This window comes from Entelurus aequoreus, linkage group LG23 (assembly GCF_033978785.1).
Source record: "Entelurus aequoreus isolate RoL-2023_Sb linkage group LG23, RoL_Eaeq_v1.1, whole genome shotgun sequence".
Classification (NCBI taxonomy): Eukaryota; Metazoa; Chordata; class Actinopteri; order Syngnathiformes; family Syngnathidae; genus Entelurus; species Entelurus aequoreus.
Window position 1 is genome coordinate 22,155,279 of NC_084753.1, and position 16,356 is coordinate 22,171,634.

The window sequence follows — 16,356 nt, forward strand, 5'->3', positions numbered from 1 at the left end:
CGATCAAAAGTTTACATACACTTGTAAAGAACATAATGTCATGGCTGTCTTGAGTTTCCAATCATTTTTACAACTCTTATTTTTTTGTGATAGAGTGATTGGAGCACATACTTGTTGGTCACAAAAAACATTCATGAACTTTGGTTCTTTTATGAATTTATTATGGTTTACTTAAAATGTGACCAAATTTGTTGGGTCAAAAGTATACATACAGCAATGTTAATATTTGGTTACATGTCCCTTGGAAAGTTTCACTGCAATAAGGCACTTTTGGTAACCATCCACAAGCTTTCTGGGAAGCTTCTATTTGAATTTTTGACCACTCCTCTTGACAAAATTGGTGCAGTTCAGCTAAATTTGTTGTTTTTCTGACATGGACTTGTTTCTTCAGCATTGTCCACACGTTTAGGCCAGGACTTTGGAAGGCCATTTTAAAACCTTAATTCTAGTCTGATTTAGCCATTCCTTTACCACTTTTTACGTGTGTTTGGGGTCATTGTCCTGTTGGAACACCCAACTGCGCCCAAGACCCAACCTCCAGGCTGATGATTTTAGGTTGTCCTGAAGAATTTGGAGGTAATCCTCCTTTTTCATTGTCCCATTTACTCTCTGTAAAGCACCAGTTCCATTGGCAGCAAAACAGGCCCAGAGCATAATACTACCACCACCATGCTTGACGGTAGGATGGTGTTCGTAGGATTAAAGGCCTCACCTTTTCTCCTCCAAACATATTACTGGATATTGTGGCCAAACAGCTAAATTTTTGTTTCATCTGACCACAGAACTTTCCTCCAGAAGGTCTTATCTTTGTCCATGTGATGTCAGATGAAACAACAATTTATTAAGTGGATGAATGTGTTGGATCTGTTCTGCTTTATGTCACATGGTTTATGGACAATAAATATACTTTTTAGAACAGACCATCTCTTTACAGGCACTGGTTTCTGTTCACATCTTTGTTCTACAAAATGTGTAGTGAGTTTCCAGCACGTGAGTCACTTCAATATAACCAAAAAGTTGTTCATGGCTGCCGCTGTTGCGAGTGAAGAAAACCATAACGTCCAAGACTAAAATCTCTGAAGTGACTTCCAAAGTTGAAGATTTAGTGGATGCACACATATGGACAATTAAAAACAGTGTGGTTATAGTCACACAATAATCACAATGGGGCACATTTCAACAAGGTCTGATTAGAAGGCAGGAATAAAAATATTATAAACAATTGTTTTGTTTCTGAAATCCTTTATTGTTTTCAAAAAAAGGTTGAGGCATCTGGACACATTTTTTTTATTATTTTGACTTCTAAGTAAGTAAATAAAACAGCTGCTTTCACAAAGATATTAACCCATTTATGCGGCTATAGCTAAAAAAAATACTCTTTTGGCCAAAGAATGCTTTATGAATGAGTCGGATAAAATGCTTAAAAATGATGTTCTCGTGAAATAGATTTAAAGATTTAATATACTAAATTAAGTTGCAGTCCAAACCACTATAAACTTTTTTCACTAAGTAACCCCAGAATGACCAACATTAAAATACAGTATTGATTGATTGATTGATTGAAACTTTTATTAGTAGATTGCACAGTACAGTACATGTTCCGTACAATTGACCACTAAATGGTAACACCCGAATAAGTTTTTCAACTTGTTTAAGTCGGGGTCCACGTAATCAATTCATGGTAGCGTAGTAGGCCTAAGACAGCATTCATTAAAAACAAGGCAGAGGTTTTATTTAACAAGTATATTTAAAATTTTTGGCCGCAGTAACATTGCACTTAGTTTGAACAGTAACCACATGATTGAATATAGGAAAATAAAACACTGTACTTATATAATAAATCTAATCTTTGGCGTACCACTATATGATACAACAGTTTGAGAATCACTGGTCTAAACAGTAATTGTTAGCTAGCAGGCTATACACGTAGTTTTTAAAAGAAGGTTCTTTGTACTTGTGATTCTAAAAACACGTCAAACTTTGCTGGCTGTAGAAAATTTGACTTTGACATTTTTGTGACGTTTATTATAAGGTTAAGTCTAAAACGTTTAATATGGATTGTTAAATGACATATGAAAATGTGTTGAACCTCAAAGGTTAGTTGTTTTGCAGTGTTTATTTCAAGGTTTTTTGTCACGGTGCACGCGCAATCCCGCATGTCATCGGCGGCAAGCGATTCTAGCGGCACCTCCGCTAGAAGCGCGCCGGGACATGCCCCTGCTCGCTCTGCACGCATCGCGTTCACGCGCTTGCAAGGCTGCAGGCAATCTACAATCTGCGCACCTGGGACTAATGAAGACAGACAGCATAAAGACCAGTGGACCCGATGATCCAGTGCCGGAACGTAGTTCACTCCTCGTAGTAAGCATCCTGTCTCTGGCTTCCCTCCTGCGTACTTGCTCTCTCTCTGTGCCTTCCCTGTTCCCGTGTCTTATGTCCTTTGTGTTCCCCGCAGTGCTTCCCCTGTTTCCCATGATCGAGCTGTGTGCCTCGATTTCCCTCTGGATTCCGGACCGCCTCCCTCGATCCTCGACCCCTGCTTGGACACGGACCTCGTTGCTTCTCTCCAGCCCCTGACCGCTTGCTTGCCCACGGACTGCCTTCTCTCCTTGCCCCTATGGTCTGACGAAGGATTCATCCAACACACACATACAACAAACTCTGGTAAAGTTAAAGTCCCAATTATTGTCACACACACTGGGGGTGGTGAAATTATCCTCTGCATTTGACCCATCCCCATGTTCACCCCCTGGGAGATGAGGGGAGCAGTGAGCAGCAGCGGGGGCCGCGCTCGGGAATCATTTGGTGATTTAACCCCCAATTCCGACCCTTGATGCTGAGTGCCAAGCAGGGAGGCAATTGGTCCCATTTTTTGTAGTCTTTGGTATGACTCGGCCGGGGTTTGAACTCACAACCTCCCAGTCTCAGGGCGGACACTCTAACCACTAGCCCACTGAGGTGGTAAATATTGGTATCGGCACAACACTACGGGGTACACCCTAGACAAGGGCCAACACAGATGGACAGGTGCATGTCTTTGGAGGTGGGAGGAAGCCGGAGTAACCGGAGGGAACATGCAAACTCCCACACAGAAAGACTCCAAGCCCGGGGATCGAACCCAGGACCTTCGTATTGTGAGGCACACGCACTAACCCCTGGTCCACCACCTCACAATGTAAATGGTAACATTTACATTGTTAATTCTACATCGTCTTGCACCATTTACTTAGAGTAGCATACACACACCAACACATCATCATCAGGTTCAATAAACCTATTGAACTGATCCCTGCCGTTGTGTCGTCTCCTTCCCCCGTCGTACATTTTTAGTCCAAATGTCCTTGTCCAAATCTGAAAAATGTAGCCGCCTAGCTTATTAGCAAGTTTGCTAGCAAAGATAGATAATAGTCTAAAAATGAATGAGCTGTAAAAGCTCCAAATAAGGTCAGTCAGTTTTGTTTCGATCATCAATGCCATTTCTCTAGCTATATAATAACTCACTATAATTGGTAGTTTTCCAACAAAATGTCCCAGACTGACAGCAATGTGTTTGATTGTTTGTGTTCTTGAATCTTCTGCCAGTATTCTGCTATTAACCGAACAATGATATATGATTGACTACACTTTGATGTCAAAACAAGCTTTTTTGTCGGGACTGAGAGACGGAAAGAAACAGCGGAATAAAAACTGTGCAAAAAAGGTTAGTATGCGTCCATCTCTGTTTTACAATAATTTGTTAATGTGCTTTGTTGTTGCAGATCTTCAAGAAATAAGTAAACCTGCCAATTATTGTAGTTGTTTTGTGCCAACTTTCCCATACGTGCTTTACTTTATTGGAACAATCCCTGCTTAATCTGCTAATTCAAACAAAATGTTGGCAGCTGCATCAGCTTTTGTATGTATTGTTTTTGTACTCCGCGTTATCGTTTCATAACACCCCTAGATCATATCCACACTGTCGGAGAGCACAAACATGCCAAAAAGAACATCAAACTTGATCCATAATGCTTTCCTCTCTATGTTTCGGTAATACATTTTAGAATCAAAGTGACAGTCAGTATTTATATGTAGTAGATGGTAATCAGCTTGATGCTTGTGGTTGTCGTATGGCAACTTCTACCGTCTAAATATGTCTGCGAAGATTTATTTACACACAGAGAGATGGTGACAGATGAGGGAGAAACAAAAACATAAGCACTTCCTACTGTGGCCGCGAAAGGTCGATCATATGTCTGCAAATAGAGCACGCTCAAACATAAGCATAACAGCAGGCAATAGGAATTCGGCACATTATATCAATATACAACCGTGATTCTTTTGTTTTTAGACTGTCTCCATCATTTGTTGCTCATGCTGTGGTATGCTTTGGATCATGCGCTGTTCATTTGAAGAAAACAGGCCAAGACATTCGATGGTTATAAGTTAGATCTGTAATTTTTGTGTGTTTGTAGCAACACTACAAAGTTCAACATGGGCCAAAAATTGTATTTCTTTTTCTTTTCACAAAGCTGTGACAATTATTTCTTTCTCAAATGGGTTTTGTTGCATAACCTTGATGGCACACGAGATATACAGGTATGGGTGATATCGCCCGCTGGTCTATAAATGGTAATTTATAGACCATTTCAAAATAGTTTACAAAGGCTCTTAACTTAGCTGATGACGTCTGGGCAACATATTATGTCATTTACGGTTGTATTATTTTCTTAAAACTATTATTGAGCTACTTGCTAGTTTACTGCTAATAGCTGGTTAGACCATACTTGCCAACCCTCCCAGATTTTCCGGGAGACTCCCGAAATTCAGCGCCTCTCTCGAAAACCTCCCGGGACAAATTTTCTCCCGAAAATCTCCCGAAATTCAGGCCCCCTCCAGCTCCATGCGGACCTGAGTGAGGACAGCCTGTTTTCACGTCCGCTTTCCCACAATATAAACAGCGTGCCTGCCCAATCACGTTATAACTGTAGAAGGATCGAGGGCGAGTTATTGGTTTCTTATGTGGGTTTATTGTTAGGCAGTTTCATTAACGTCCTCCCAGCGCGGTAACAACACACAACAGCAGCAGTCACGTTTTCGTCTACCGTAAAGCAGTTCGTCTGCCGTAAACAGCAATGTTGTGACACTCTTAAACAGGACAATACTGCCATCTACTGTACATGCATATGTGACAATAACATCTACGGCTTTTAGAGAGTGCAGTGCACAACTGCGCACACAACAAGGAGACGAAGCAGAAGAACGAGGAAGATACAGCCGTGGCGACGCCGACGACGAGTAAGATGAAGAAATACGCTTGTAAGTTCCAAGCCGCCGCTGCGATTGCACCTGGATAGCCTCCGGGAAGAAGTAGTGGACTACCAAGTGCTTGGCAGTGAAGATCTTCCTCAGGAAGCAAAGATTGACCGGTTTTGGGCCATGCTAGGTAGAGATGGAAGATTCCAGACTCTAGTGCATTTGATGAAAGCACTTTTGTGCGTGCCACACAGCAATGCATCATCAGAGAGGGTGTTCAGCATGGTTAGAAAAATAGTGACAGAGAATAAACTTCAACCCTTAACTCAACAATGAGTAGATGAGTGTTATGTGTGTGTATATGTGTAAATAAATGAACACTATAATTCAAGTATTTCTTTTATTTATATATATACGTATATATATAATAAAATAAATATATATATATATATATATATATATATATATATATATATATATATATATATATATATATATATATATATATATATATATATATATATATATATATATATATATAGCTAGAATCCACTGAAAGTCAAGTATTTCTTATATATATATATATATAATACTTGACTTGGTGAATTCTAGCTGTAAATATACTCCTCCCCTCTTAACCACGCTCCCAACTACGCCCCCACCTCAACCCACCCCCCCCCCCCCACAGAACCATCTGATTGGTTACACGCAGAGCGGTAACAGCCAATCAGTAGTGCGTAGTCAGAGCGCATGTAACAGCCAATCAGCAGTGCGTATTAAGAGCACATGTAGTCAGTGCTCAGGCACAGGCAAAGAGGAGAGACGGTGGGGTGAGCAGAAAGGTGTTTAGCAGGTGAGCATAATGCAGCGGACTCTCCCCAAATTATAATAAACACTTCCAAGTCAACTACTAGTAACATCACTATGAGCCCGTTGACGTTCTAGAAACATAAGCGGCAGCTCAGCTCGCTCGCAGTCCTTGAGGTGAAGGCTAATTAGCTTTTAGCGTAACGTTAGCTTACTGTGCGGTGTGTGTGTGCGTGCGTGCGTGTGTGTGCGCCCCACATGAAACGGACAGCAGAGCCCTGTCTGTCTGAGAGAAAGACAAGCATTATTGACCTACAGATAACAACTAAGTTATTTCACTTGACCTTTTTCTGTGTTGAAGCAGCAAAAAAGGACATTATGTTAAATGAAGAGTTTCTGTCTCTGATAATTGATATAATAATGTAACTGCATCATAAAGCCTACATCAACTCCATGGTGTTCAGGGATGAATAGTCTCTCCTATTGCTATTGTACTATTTTTTCAGTTATAGTTACATTAATAATTAGTAATGTAGCAGCCTAGTTTTGAATGGCAGGGTCCCTGCTATCACATGTTGATAAAAATATAACATTTACATAATAAAAATCAACTACAGGCTTCCCAAATGCTTTAATAAATTAAGCATGATGAGTTGAGCATATGTCAGCATGTGGTCCCACTTTTAACTCTTTTTTTCAGCCGCTTATTGCAAACGCTTACTTACAGTAAGTCATTAATTTGACTTTGTAAGTCATTATTTTAGTATATCAGGTAACTAGGACTGTTTTGTTTTTACTTAACGGAAAAAATATTGAGATATACAGTACATCTTATATCGCCATTCAGCAAATGGAGCGGAAAACACAACCAAAAGTTGTAGGCTTCCTCACGCTACGAAGCTGGCCTACTTCACCGCAGTCTGTAGTCTATTGCCCCCCAGGCTGTGGTGGCAGCGACGAGGTGGAGACGTGATGGCGACAGGCCGAGTTACACCGATCCTTAAACCCGCCCACCCCCTTCCCCAGTCCCCTCCCCCTGGAGAGTCACCACCTTAACTATCACAATTTCTGGGGGAAACACTGGTATTGTAACAATATCAATCAAATATATAAATTATTTCCTACTTTTGGTTCAGATTTATTCCTTTAGTTTTTTGCCCTTGAAGTCCTCCTTCCTACAAGGATTTATTTCCTGAGTTTGTAAACAATAACAAAAATGACAAAAGTTTGTTGATAGTAAAAAATATCGATCTAACGACCGTAGTATCAACCTGATATTATACTTGGCACCGTCACTGTCAATATTTGTATTGATCCGACGGGCCAAATGAAAAGCTTTGGTGGGCCAGATGTGGCTCGCGGGCCCCCAGTTTAATAACCCTGCTTTAGAGTGTCTATGGATGTTCTTATTCCTCCAGGTTATTGCATTCTCAGAGCATTCAATCGATGGCAACTAGACTGTTCAGTTTGTCTTAGGGTACATTTTGCCTCTCACCCAGGCAGGCTTCTTCAGTTCATGCTTATAGACTTCCATTGGTCCGATCGGTACCCATGATAGGGATGGGACTAGATTAGTCAGACTAGTTCTGACCAATCTAAGTCTATGAGCATGAATTGATGAAGCCTACTCGGGAAACTGAACCATCTAGATCAGGGGTGTCAAACAAGTTTTATCCGGCCCGTGGGATGAGTTTTGATATAGTATAAAAATTAGCCGAAATTTTTGAATGAAAGAAACTGCTGTTCTAAATGTGTCCACTAGATGTCGCAATAGCAATTCTTTGTATCTTTGTAGATTATGCTACATATATATAAAAAAATAAATAAACCACATGATGTTAGTGCACCAGTCGAGGAAAATGAGCAAACTACATAAATAACATCCTGTAATTTGATTTTGATCTTATTTTTTTATCTTGATAAATTGAAAATTAACACCAATGAGTTGACTGCTGAACAGTATCACATGATTTATTCAGAAAGTGTAAATAACAACAAATTAAGATAGAATACTATTAACCGCAACATCCATCCATCCATTTTCTACCGCTTGTCCCTTTTGGGTAAAAAAAAAACAACATTATGATTTGTACATTTTCAGAATGTGCTTGTTCTATTTTTAAACAAAGAAAACAATCTGAAGTTGTCTTTATTTTTAAAGTTATCGTGCCGTGATTTTAACAGTCCGGCCCACTTGGGAGTACATTTTTTCTCCATGTGGCCCCCGATCTAAAATGAGTTTGACAACCCTGATCTAGATGAAAAGTACATTTTAGAACACGACTGGCACATTTTGATTGTTGACTGACTGAAATTACATAATTCACAAATTAAATGTTTCAGTCATAACAATACTACCATCTAATGCTGACTTTTGGAGTTGTTCGTGATGAAAGAACAGAAAGAGAAGGGGACTCTGACTCTGAATCTAATGAGAGGACTTAAGAGTCAACAAAGGGGAAGAATGGCAATAAGCGAGTGTGAAGTTGGCTAATACTTTTTGTAAAGCTTATTAGTCACCTTTCACTGCCAATATTACATCTGATTTGAAATACAGCATGGAAAAAATCCCCTGGCAGTGTGGATATTGATCCCTCATCAAATTGGAACCTGTAACTCCATCCGCTCTATAACCATACCGTACATCCTATGGTTGTAGATTCTCTGAAGATTAAATTATTGTCATTGAAATGTAATACCCTTCATCTGAACCATCATTTTCCACAATACCTTCTGTTTTGACCCAGTCATCTTTTCCATGCTGATTTCAACTCCAGCTTTTCCATGTGGACATATGTTTAGACAGACAATGAAACAGAGCAGACCACAATAATGAAAAGATTCTGAAGGATTCTTGCACCATTTGTTCTTTCGAGAATGATCTCACCACTGTCAGTTTGGAGCCAACAAAGTTCAAATTTCAAAAAACGGGATCTTGATATGATCAGTGAAGCCTACTGTGCATCGGGATCAGATTAATTTTTGGCTTTGAGGATTTTTGGGTCATTAAAGGTCTTAAAGCAGCATTATTGACCAAAAAGACTAATATTGTGAAACTAAAAATTAAATTACCAAAAAAAAATATTGGATATTGTTTTGTACAAGGCATTTGTTAGACGTGCAACAGTACTACATCTTTATGTTTGTGTCATGTGTCGTTTCACAGTTGTGTTGGTCGTGACCCAAGCATGCAGAGACAGTAGGCGAAGAGCAGGTAAAAATGTATTTAATGACCAAACAAAAATAGTGCACAGGGAGCATAGGGAAAGCTACGGAGCTTGGAGGTACAAAGCACAAAGCAAAAATTAACCGGCCCAGTCCAGAGGACGTATGGTTTAGGAAACAACCTGATTGGCAACCAGGGATAGGTGTGTCCTGATTGCCAATCAGGGACAGGTGAGGGAACCAGCACTCGGACTAAAGTGATGAAAAATAGAGGGGAAAAAAACAAAATGCAGTACATGGAACTAATAACTCATGTGAGATCCTGACAGGTTGGGTACGTACCTCAGTAATAAGGGTCAAATTCCAAAACCTTAAAACTGCTCAAGTGTCTTAATGATTTTTTAAATGAAACAAAAATGTATCATCCAATACATACAATTCTCAAATAAAAATAATTTCAATAGTTGGCAGAAGAATTGAATGAGCCACTTTGATACATTTTGTGCATTAAAAAACGATAAATTAGCTTCATACTGTCGGTGACCAAAAAAAAAAAGTGTAATATATAATAAGATACGTCATCAATAATTAATTGTATTTTAGATGGCTCATGCTAGAGACTAATACAACATTTTTTAAAAAGCACCAAACTTTTACCCCTGGTGTGCACTGTTACAGCTATTGTAATGAAAGTGCAACAGTAAGAGTTTCAACAGAGGTAATAAGTATTTCATTTTTAGTAGATTTAAAATCCCTCACTGGCTAAAGTGCAGTATTAAAAGTTTCAGTTTGTAGCGCTGTTCTCGTTGTTGACCTAACAATGTCACTAGCTATTATTCCTGCGAGCCAAACGTTGGGCAGCGGGCTGCATGCACCGTCCGTGTATTTTTACCAAGTTGACGCATATTTCCTGTCCCTTGCTCATTGGTAACGTGTACCGAACTGAAGTTTCTAGCAGCTAGCACTTACTATGTTAGACAAATGTGCTCATCTTATAGAATATATTAAAATGGCCTATGCTTCCTAAAAACATAATAATCTGCTGAGAGAACAAACAGATTTGACTTTTCAAAACGCCCTGTTACTTGTGTCAAGCTTTTTTTGCCAGTCAACCTTTCTTTTTGTTATTTATTCATTCTTACTGATAATAATTTGTAATTTATTTTAATTTTGTCATCTCATACTGTACTCATCTTTGCCGCTGTTGCGTCACGGTTGGTCAAAGTACAGATAAAGATTCTTTGGCCATTACATAATTATTTTTGAAGGCCAAAAGGAAGATCAGAGTTTTTTTTCACTTAGAAGCAAACTTAACCAGGCATAAAATACTGTATTTTTTGGACTATAAGGTGCACTTAAAATCCTTTCATTTTCTTTGTCTTTTTCTGGTTGTGCTTATTCTGGTTGTGAAACATGGTGTTAAAATACAAAACCCAAAACCTGTGAAGTTGGCACGTTGTGTAAATCGTAAATAAAAACAGAATACAATGATTTGCAAATCCTTTTCAACTTATATTCAATTGAGTAGACTGCAAAGACAAGATATTTAATGTTGGAACTGAGAAACTTAATTTTTTTTGTGCAAATAATCATTAACTTTGAATTTAATGGCAGCAACACATTGCAAAAAAGTTGGTACAGAGGCATTTTTACCACTGTGTTACATGGCCTTTCCTTTTAACAACACTTAGTAAACGTTTGGGAACTGAGGAGACCAATTTTTAAAGCTCCAAATAAGGTGAAGCTTGATGTACAGCTTAAGTTGTTCAACAGTCCGGGGTCTCTGTTGTTGTATTTTAGGCTTCATAATGTGCCACACATTTTCAATGGGAGACAGGTCTGGACTACAGGCAGGCCAGTCTAGTACCCGCACTCTTTTACTACAAAGCCACGCTGTTGTAACACATACAGAATGTGGCTTGGCATTGTCTTGCTGAAATAAGCAGGGGCGTCCATGATAACGTTGCTTGGATGACAACATATGTTGCTCCAAAACCTGTATGTAACTTTCAGCAGTAATGGTGCCTTCCCAGATGTGTAAGTTACCCATGCCTTGGGCACTAATACACACCCATACCATCACAGATGCTGGCTTTTCTACTTTGCGCCTAGAGAAGTCCAGATGGTTCTTTTAATCTTTGGTCCGGAGGACACGATGTCCACAGTTTCCAAAAACAATTTGAAATGTGGACTGGTCAGATCACATAACTCTTTTCCACATTGTATTCTGTTTTTATTTACCTTTTACACGTGTCAACTTCACTGGTTTTGGGTTTTGTAAGTGGCAGTCAAACATAATACGTGTGGACTGCAGGTTGACGCCTGTTCAATAAATGACGCTAGCAAGTACCGGTAAGCAAGTAACACCAACACTTATGTGACATGTTATGTTTCATTGAAAATAATAGAACATTACACACGGTGCTCAAAAATCTGTCGAAATGTTTTAATACAACTTTGTTAAGCAACGAATCCGCAACGTTTGGATTGTTGGAGCATTATGGCAACCGTAGTCAGACGTACTGTGCTGCAACATATGGTGTGTGTAGGAGGACCAAGTAGTTTTTCACACCTGGATTTGGGGATCCTCTGCCATTCTTCCTTGCAGATCCTCTCTAGTTCTGTCAGGTTGGATGGTGAACGTTGGTGGACAGTTATTTTCAAGTTTCTCCAGAGATGCTCAATTGGGTTTAGGTCAGGGCTCTGGCTGGGCCAGTCAAGAATGGTGACAGAGTTTTTCCGAAGCCACTCCTTTGCTATTTTAGCTGTGTCTGAGGTCCTGAGCACTCTGGAAGAGGTTTTCTTCCAGGATACAACTGTATTTGGCAAGAAGTCATCCGGTCCCTGCAGCTGGAAAAACTACCCCATAGCATGATGCTGCCACCATCATCTTTCACTGTTGGGATTTTATTGGGTAGGTGTTGAGCAGTGTCTGGTTTTCTCCACACATACCGCTTAGAATTAACACCAAAAAGTTTAATCTTATGTCTCATAGTCTGGGAGTTCTTCATGTGTTTTTTGGCTAACTCTATGCAGGCTTTCTTTTGTCTTGCCACTCTGCCATAAAGCCCCGCCTGGTGGACGGCTGCAGTGATAGTTGACTTTGTGGAACTTTCTCTCATCTCCCTACTGCATGTCTGGAGCTCAGCCACAGTGATTTGGGGTTTTTCTTTACCTCTCTCACCAAGGTTCTTCCACCACGATTGCTCATTTTGACTGAGGGCCAGGTCTAGGAAGAGTTGTGGTCGTCCCAAACGTATTCCATTGAAGGATTATAAAGGCCACTGTGCTCTTAGGAACCTTGAGTGCTGAATAAATTATTTTGTAACCTTGGCCAGACCTGTGCCTTGCCACATTGTCTCTCTGAACTCCTTGGGCAGTTCCTTCAACCTTATGATTCCCATTTGGTCCGACATGCACAGTGAGCTGTAAGGTCTTATATAGACAGGTGTGTGCCTTTCCTAATCAAGTCCAATCAGTTTAATTAAACACAAATGGACTCCAAAAAAGGAGCAGAACCATCTCAAGGAGGATCAGAAGAAATGGACAGCATGTGAGTTCGATATGAGTGTCACAGCAAAGGGTCTGAATACTTCTGTAACGGGATGTAACGGTAAACGGTATAACGACGGTTAGTAATACTGTTTAAATTTATTAATGCATTTTAGGCAATTTAAGTTGTTCGGCTCGAGAAAAATGGCGGCGACTACACAGACTTTGCTTTGAAAATGTTGACCCCGAGTAAACGGAGCCGATAGCTTAAAAAATATATAAAAAAACAAAACTGTACATCAATAGATATATTTGAAGTTGTTAAAATATTTAAAACATTTAAAGTAAAATGTATTGCTGACTGTCACTTTTATAAACTGGTCCCATTTGGATCCTAAGAGTAAGTGTGTGTAGTCCATCTTAAGGTTACAAAAAGGGTTCATTGAAATAAGGTGTTTTTTAGAATGGGAGCCACTATTTGATGACGTTCCTATGTTGTGTTTCTTGCTATTCTCCCCATCATCCTGAGTATAGGCGCCGATCCCGTGGGTGCTCGGCCCCGAGCACCCACGTGGGATTGTTGACAACTTTCAATCTTTAAGTTAATTTTAGAAAAATCAATCTTGTTGTTTATTTTGTGGCGAGTTTGGTCCGATTTACATAATTTTAAAGTCACAAAATCACATAGTCTATAATTACCAAAACCTAACCAATATTTCATTGTCCGCGATAATAAACTAATGATACAACCATCTTGACTTTGAACACACTGCACACGAGCGAATGAAGTGCATACTTACTCAACAGCCATACATGTCACACTAAGGCTTCAGAACTAACCACTCCACTGACACATGCCTTCTATATCTGACCGACCACATCAAACATGAGGTGGACGCGGGCAAATACTGCGGCATGGTCATGCTGGACCTTCAGAAGGCCTTTGACACTGTTAACCACGCTATACTGTTGGATAAGCTCAGAGCAATCGGATTTGATAAAACCTCAACGAGCTGGATGCAATCTTACTTGGAGGGGAGGAAACAGGTGTTAGAGGTGAACGGCACCGGGTCCCCCCCCCCTCTCAGTAAGCTGTGGAGTCCCCCAAGGCAGTATATTAGGGCCCTTACTGTTCCTAATATACGTAAAAGACATGTCATCAGCATGCGACTGTGAATTGTTCCTGTTTGCGGATGACTCAGCCCTGCTGGTATCCGGCAAGGACAAGTCACAGGTGGAGAAAATTGTCAGTGCTGAACTCTGTAGAATTTGCACCTGGCTCGCTGACAACAAGCTATCCATACACTTGGGTAAAACGGAATCCATCCTATTTGGGTCCCACATCAACCTTAAGAAAGTCAGTGACTTCACTATAAAAGTGGGTGACATGACACCAGGAAAGATGAGGTCACCTACCTAGGTTCCATTCTAGAGGCTAATCTTTCCTGTGATAAATGGCAACCAAGGTAATCAAAAAGGTCAACCAACGAACAAGATTTCTCTACAGAATCTCCTCTCTGGTCAACAAAAGCACCATGAAGATTGTAGCGGGAACTCTCATTCAACCTTTTTTCTATTACGCATGCACCTCCTGGTACCCTAGCACCTCCAAAACCCTCAAATCTAGACTCCAAACATCCCAGAACAAGCTGGTCAGATTACTTCTAGACCTCCACCCCAGATCACACCTCACTCCTACCCACTTCTCCAAAGGCTCAGGGTGGAGGACAGAGTAAAACAACTTGCACTGAGCCTAGTCTATAAAATCCGCTACATCTCCTTGATACCGAAGTACATGTCAAACTACTTCCATAACGTAAATGACCGCCATAACCACAACACCAGGGGGAGCTCCACAAACCACGTTAAACCCAGATTCCGATCTAACAAATGTGTTAACTCATTCTCCTTCTATGCCACATCAATATGGAATGCACTCCCAACAGGTGTAAAAGAAAGGGCATCTCTATCCTCCTTCAAAACTGCACTAAAAGAACACCTCCAGGCAACTTCAACCCTAAACTAACACCCTCCCCCTTCCACATCCCACCTCCCCGGATTGTAAATAATCAAATGTAGATACTTATTCTTATGCTTTCTGATCTCTCTCTCTCTATGTCCACTGCTCGCTGTACATATCCTACCAAGTCAGTCCTACACTGTTCCAATGTCCATTTCCATCCCACACCCCGGATTGTAAATAATGTAAATAATTCAATGTATATACTCTGATGATTATCTTGTGTGATGACTGTATTATGATGATAGTATACATCTGTACCATGAATCAATTTAAGTGGATCTCGACTTAAACAAGTTGAAAAACTTATTCGGGTGTTACCATTTAGTGGTCAATTGTATGGAATATGTACTGTACTGTGCAATCTACTAATAAAAGTTTCAATCAATCAAGGGTGGCAGTATGAACAATGTCAACACTGTCATAAACATGTGCCATATAGTGGAACCCCACTAAAAAACAACGACAACACCTTTTGGAAGAATATTTTCACCACAACACAACATAAACACTACAGAACAAATTCCCAGAATTTTCTGCAGCACTAACTCTTCCGGGACGCTACAATATAAATGAACGCCATTGGTGGGTCTACACCTAACAGCCACTGTAATGATACCGTGTACAATAGCGTATCTAGTCGATACTACTATGATTACATCGAGCTTTTTTAACATCACAAAATCTTCTTTAGTTTTTTTTATTTTTATATTATGTTTATAAACTCAGGAAATATGTCCTGGACACATGAGGACTTGGAATATGACCAATGTATGATCCTGTAACTACTTGGTATCGGATTGATACCCAAATTTGTGTTATCATCCAAAACGAATGTAAAGTATCAAACAACAGAAGAATAAATGATTATTACATTTTAACAGAAGTGTAGATAGAACATGTTAAAAGATAAAGTAAGCAGATGTTAACAGTAAATGAACAAGTAGATTAATAATTAATTTTCTACCACTTGTCCTTAATAATTTTGACAAAATAATAGAATGATAAATGACACAATATGTTACTGCATACGTCAGCAGACTAAATTAGGAGCCTTTGTTTGTTTACTTACTACTAAAGGACAAGTTGTCTTGTATGTTCACTATTTTATTTAAGGACAAACTTGCAATAATAAACATATGTTTAATGTACCCTAAGATTTTTTGTTAAAATAAAGACAATAATGCAATTTTTTGTGGTCCCCTTTATTTAGAAATGTACTGAAAAGTAAATTATAAATGATAAATGGGTTGTACTTGTATAGCGCTTTTCTACCTTCAAGGTACTCAAAGCGCTTTGACAGTATTTCCACATTTACCCATTCACACACACATTCACACACTGATGGCGGGAGCTGCCATGCAAGGCGCTAACCAGCAGCCATCAGAGGCAAAGGGTGAAGTGTCTTGCCCAAGGACACAACGGACGTGACTAGGAAGGTAGAAGGTGGGAATTGAACCCCAGTAACTAGCAACACTCCGATTGCTGGCACAGTACCAAAATACTTTTGGTACCGGTACCAAAATATTGGTATGGCGACAACACTAATACACACACACCGAGCAGAAATGTAGATCAGCGCCTGTGATCCTGAGTGAAACTTTTAAGTACACCTGGAAGTAAATAAGGAAAACATTTTA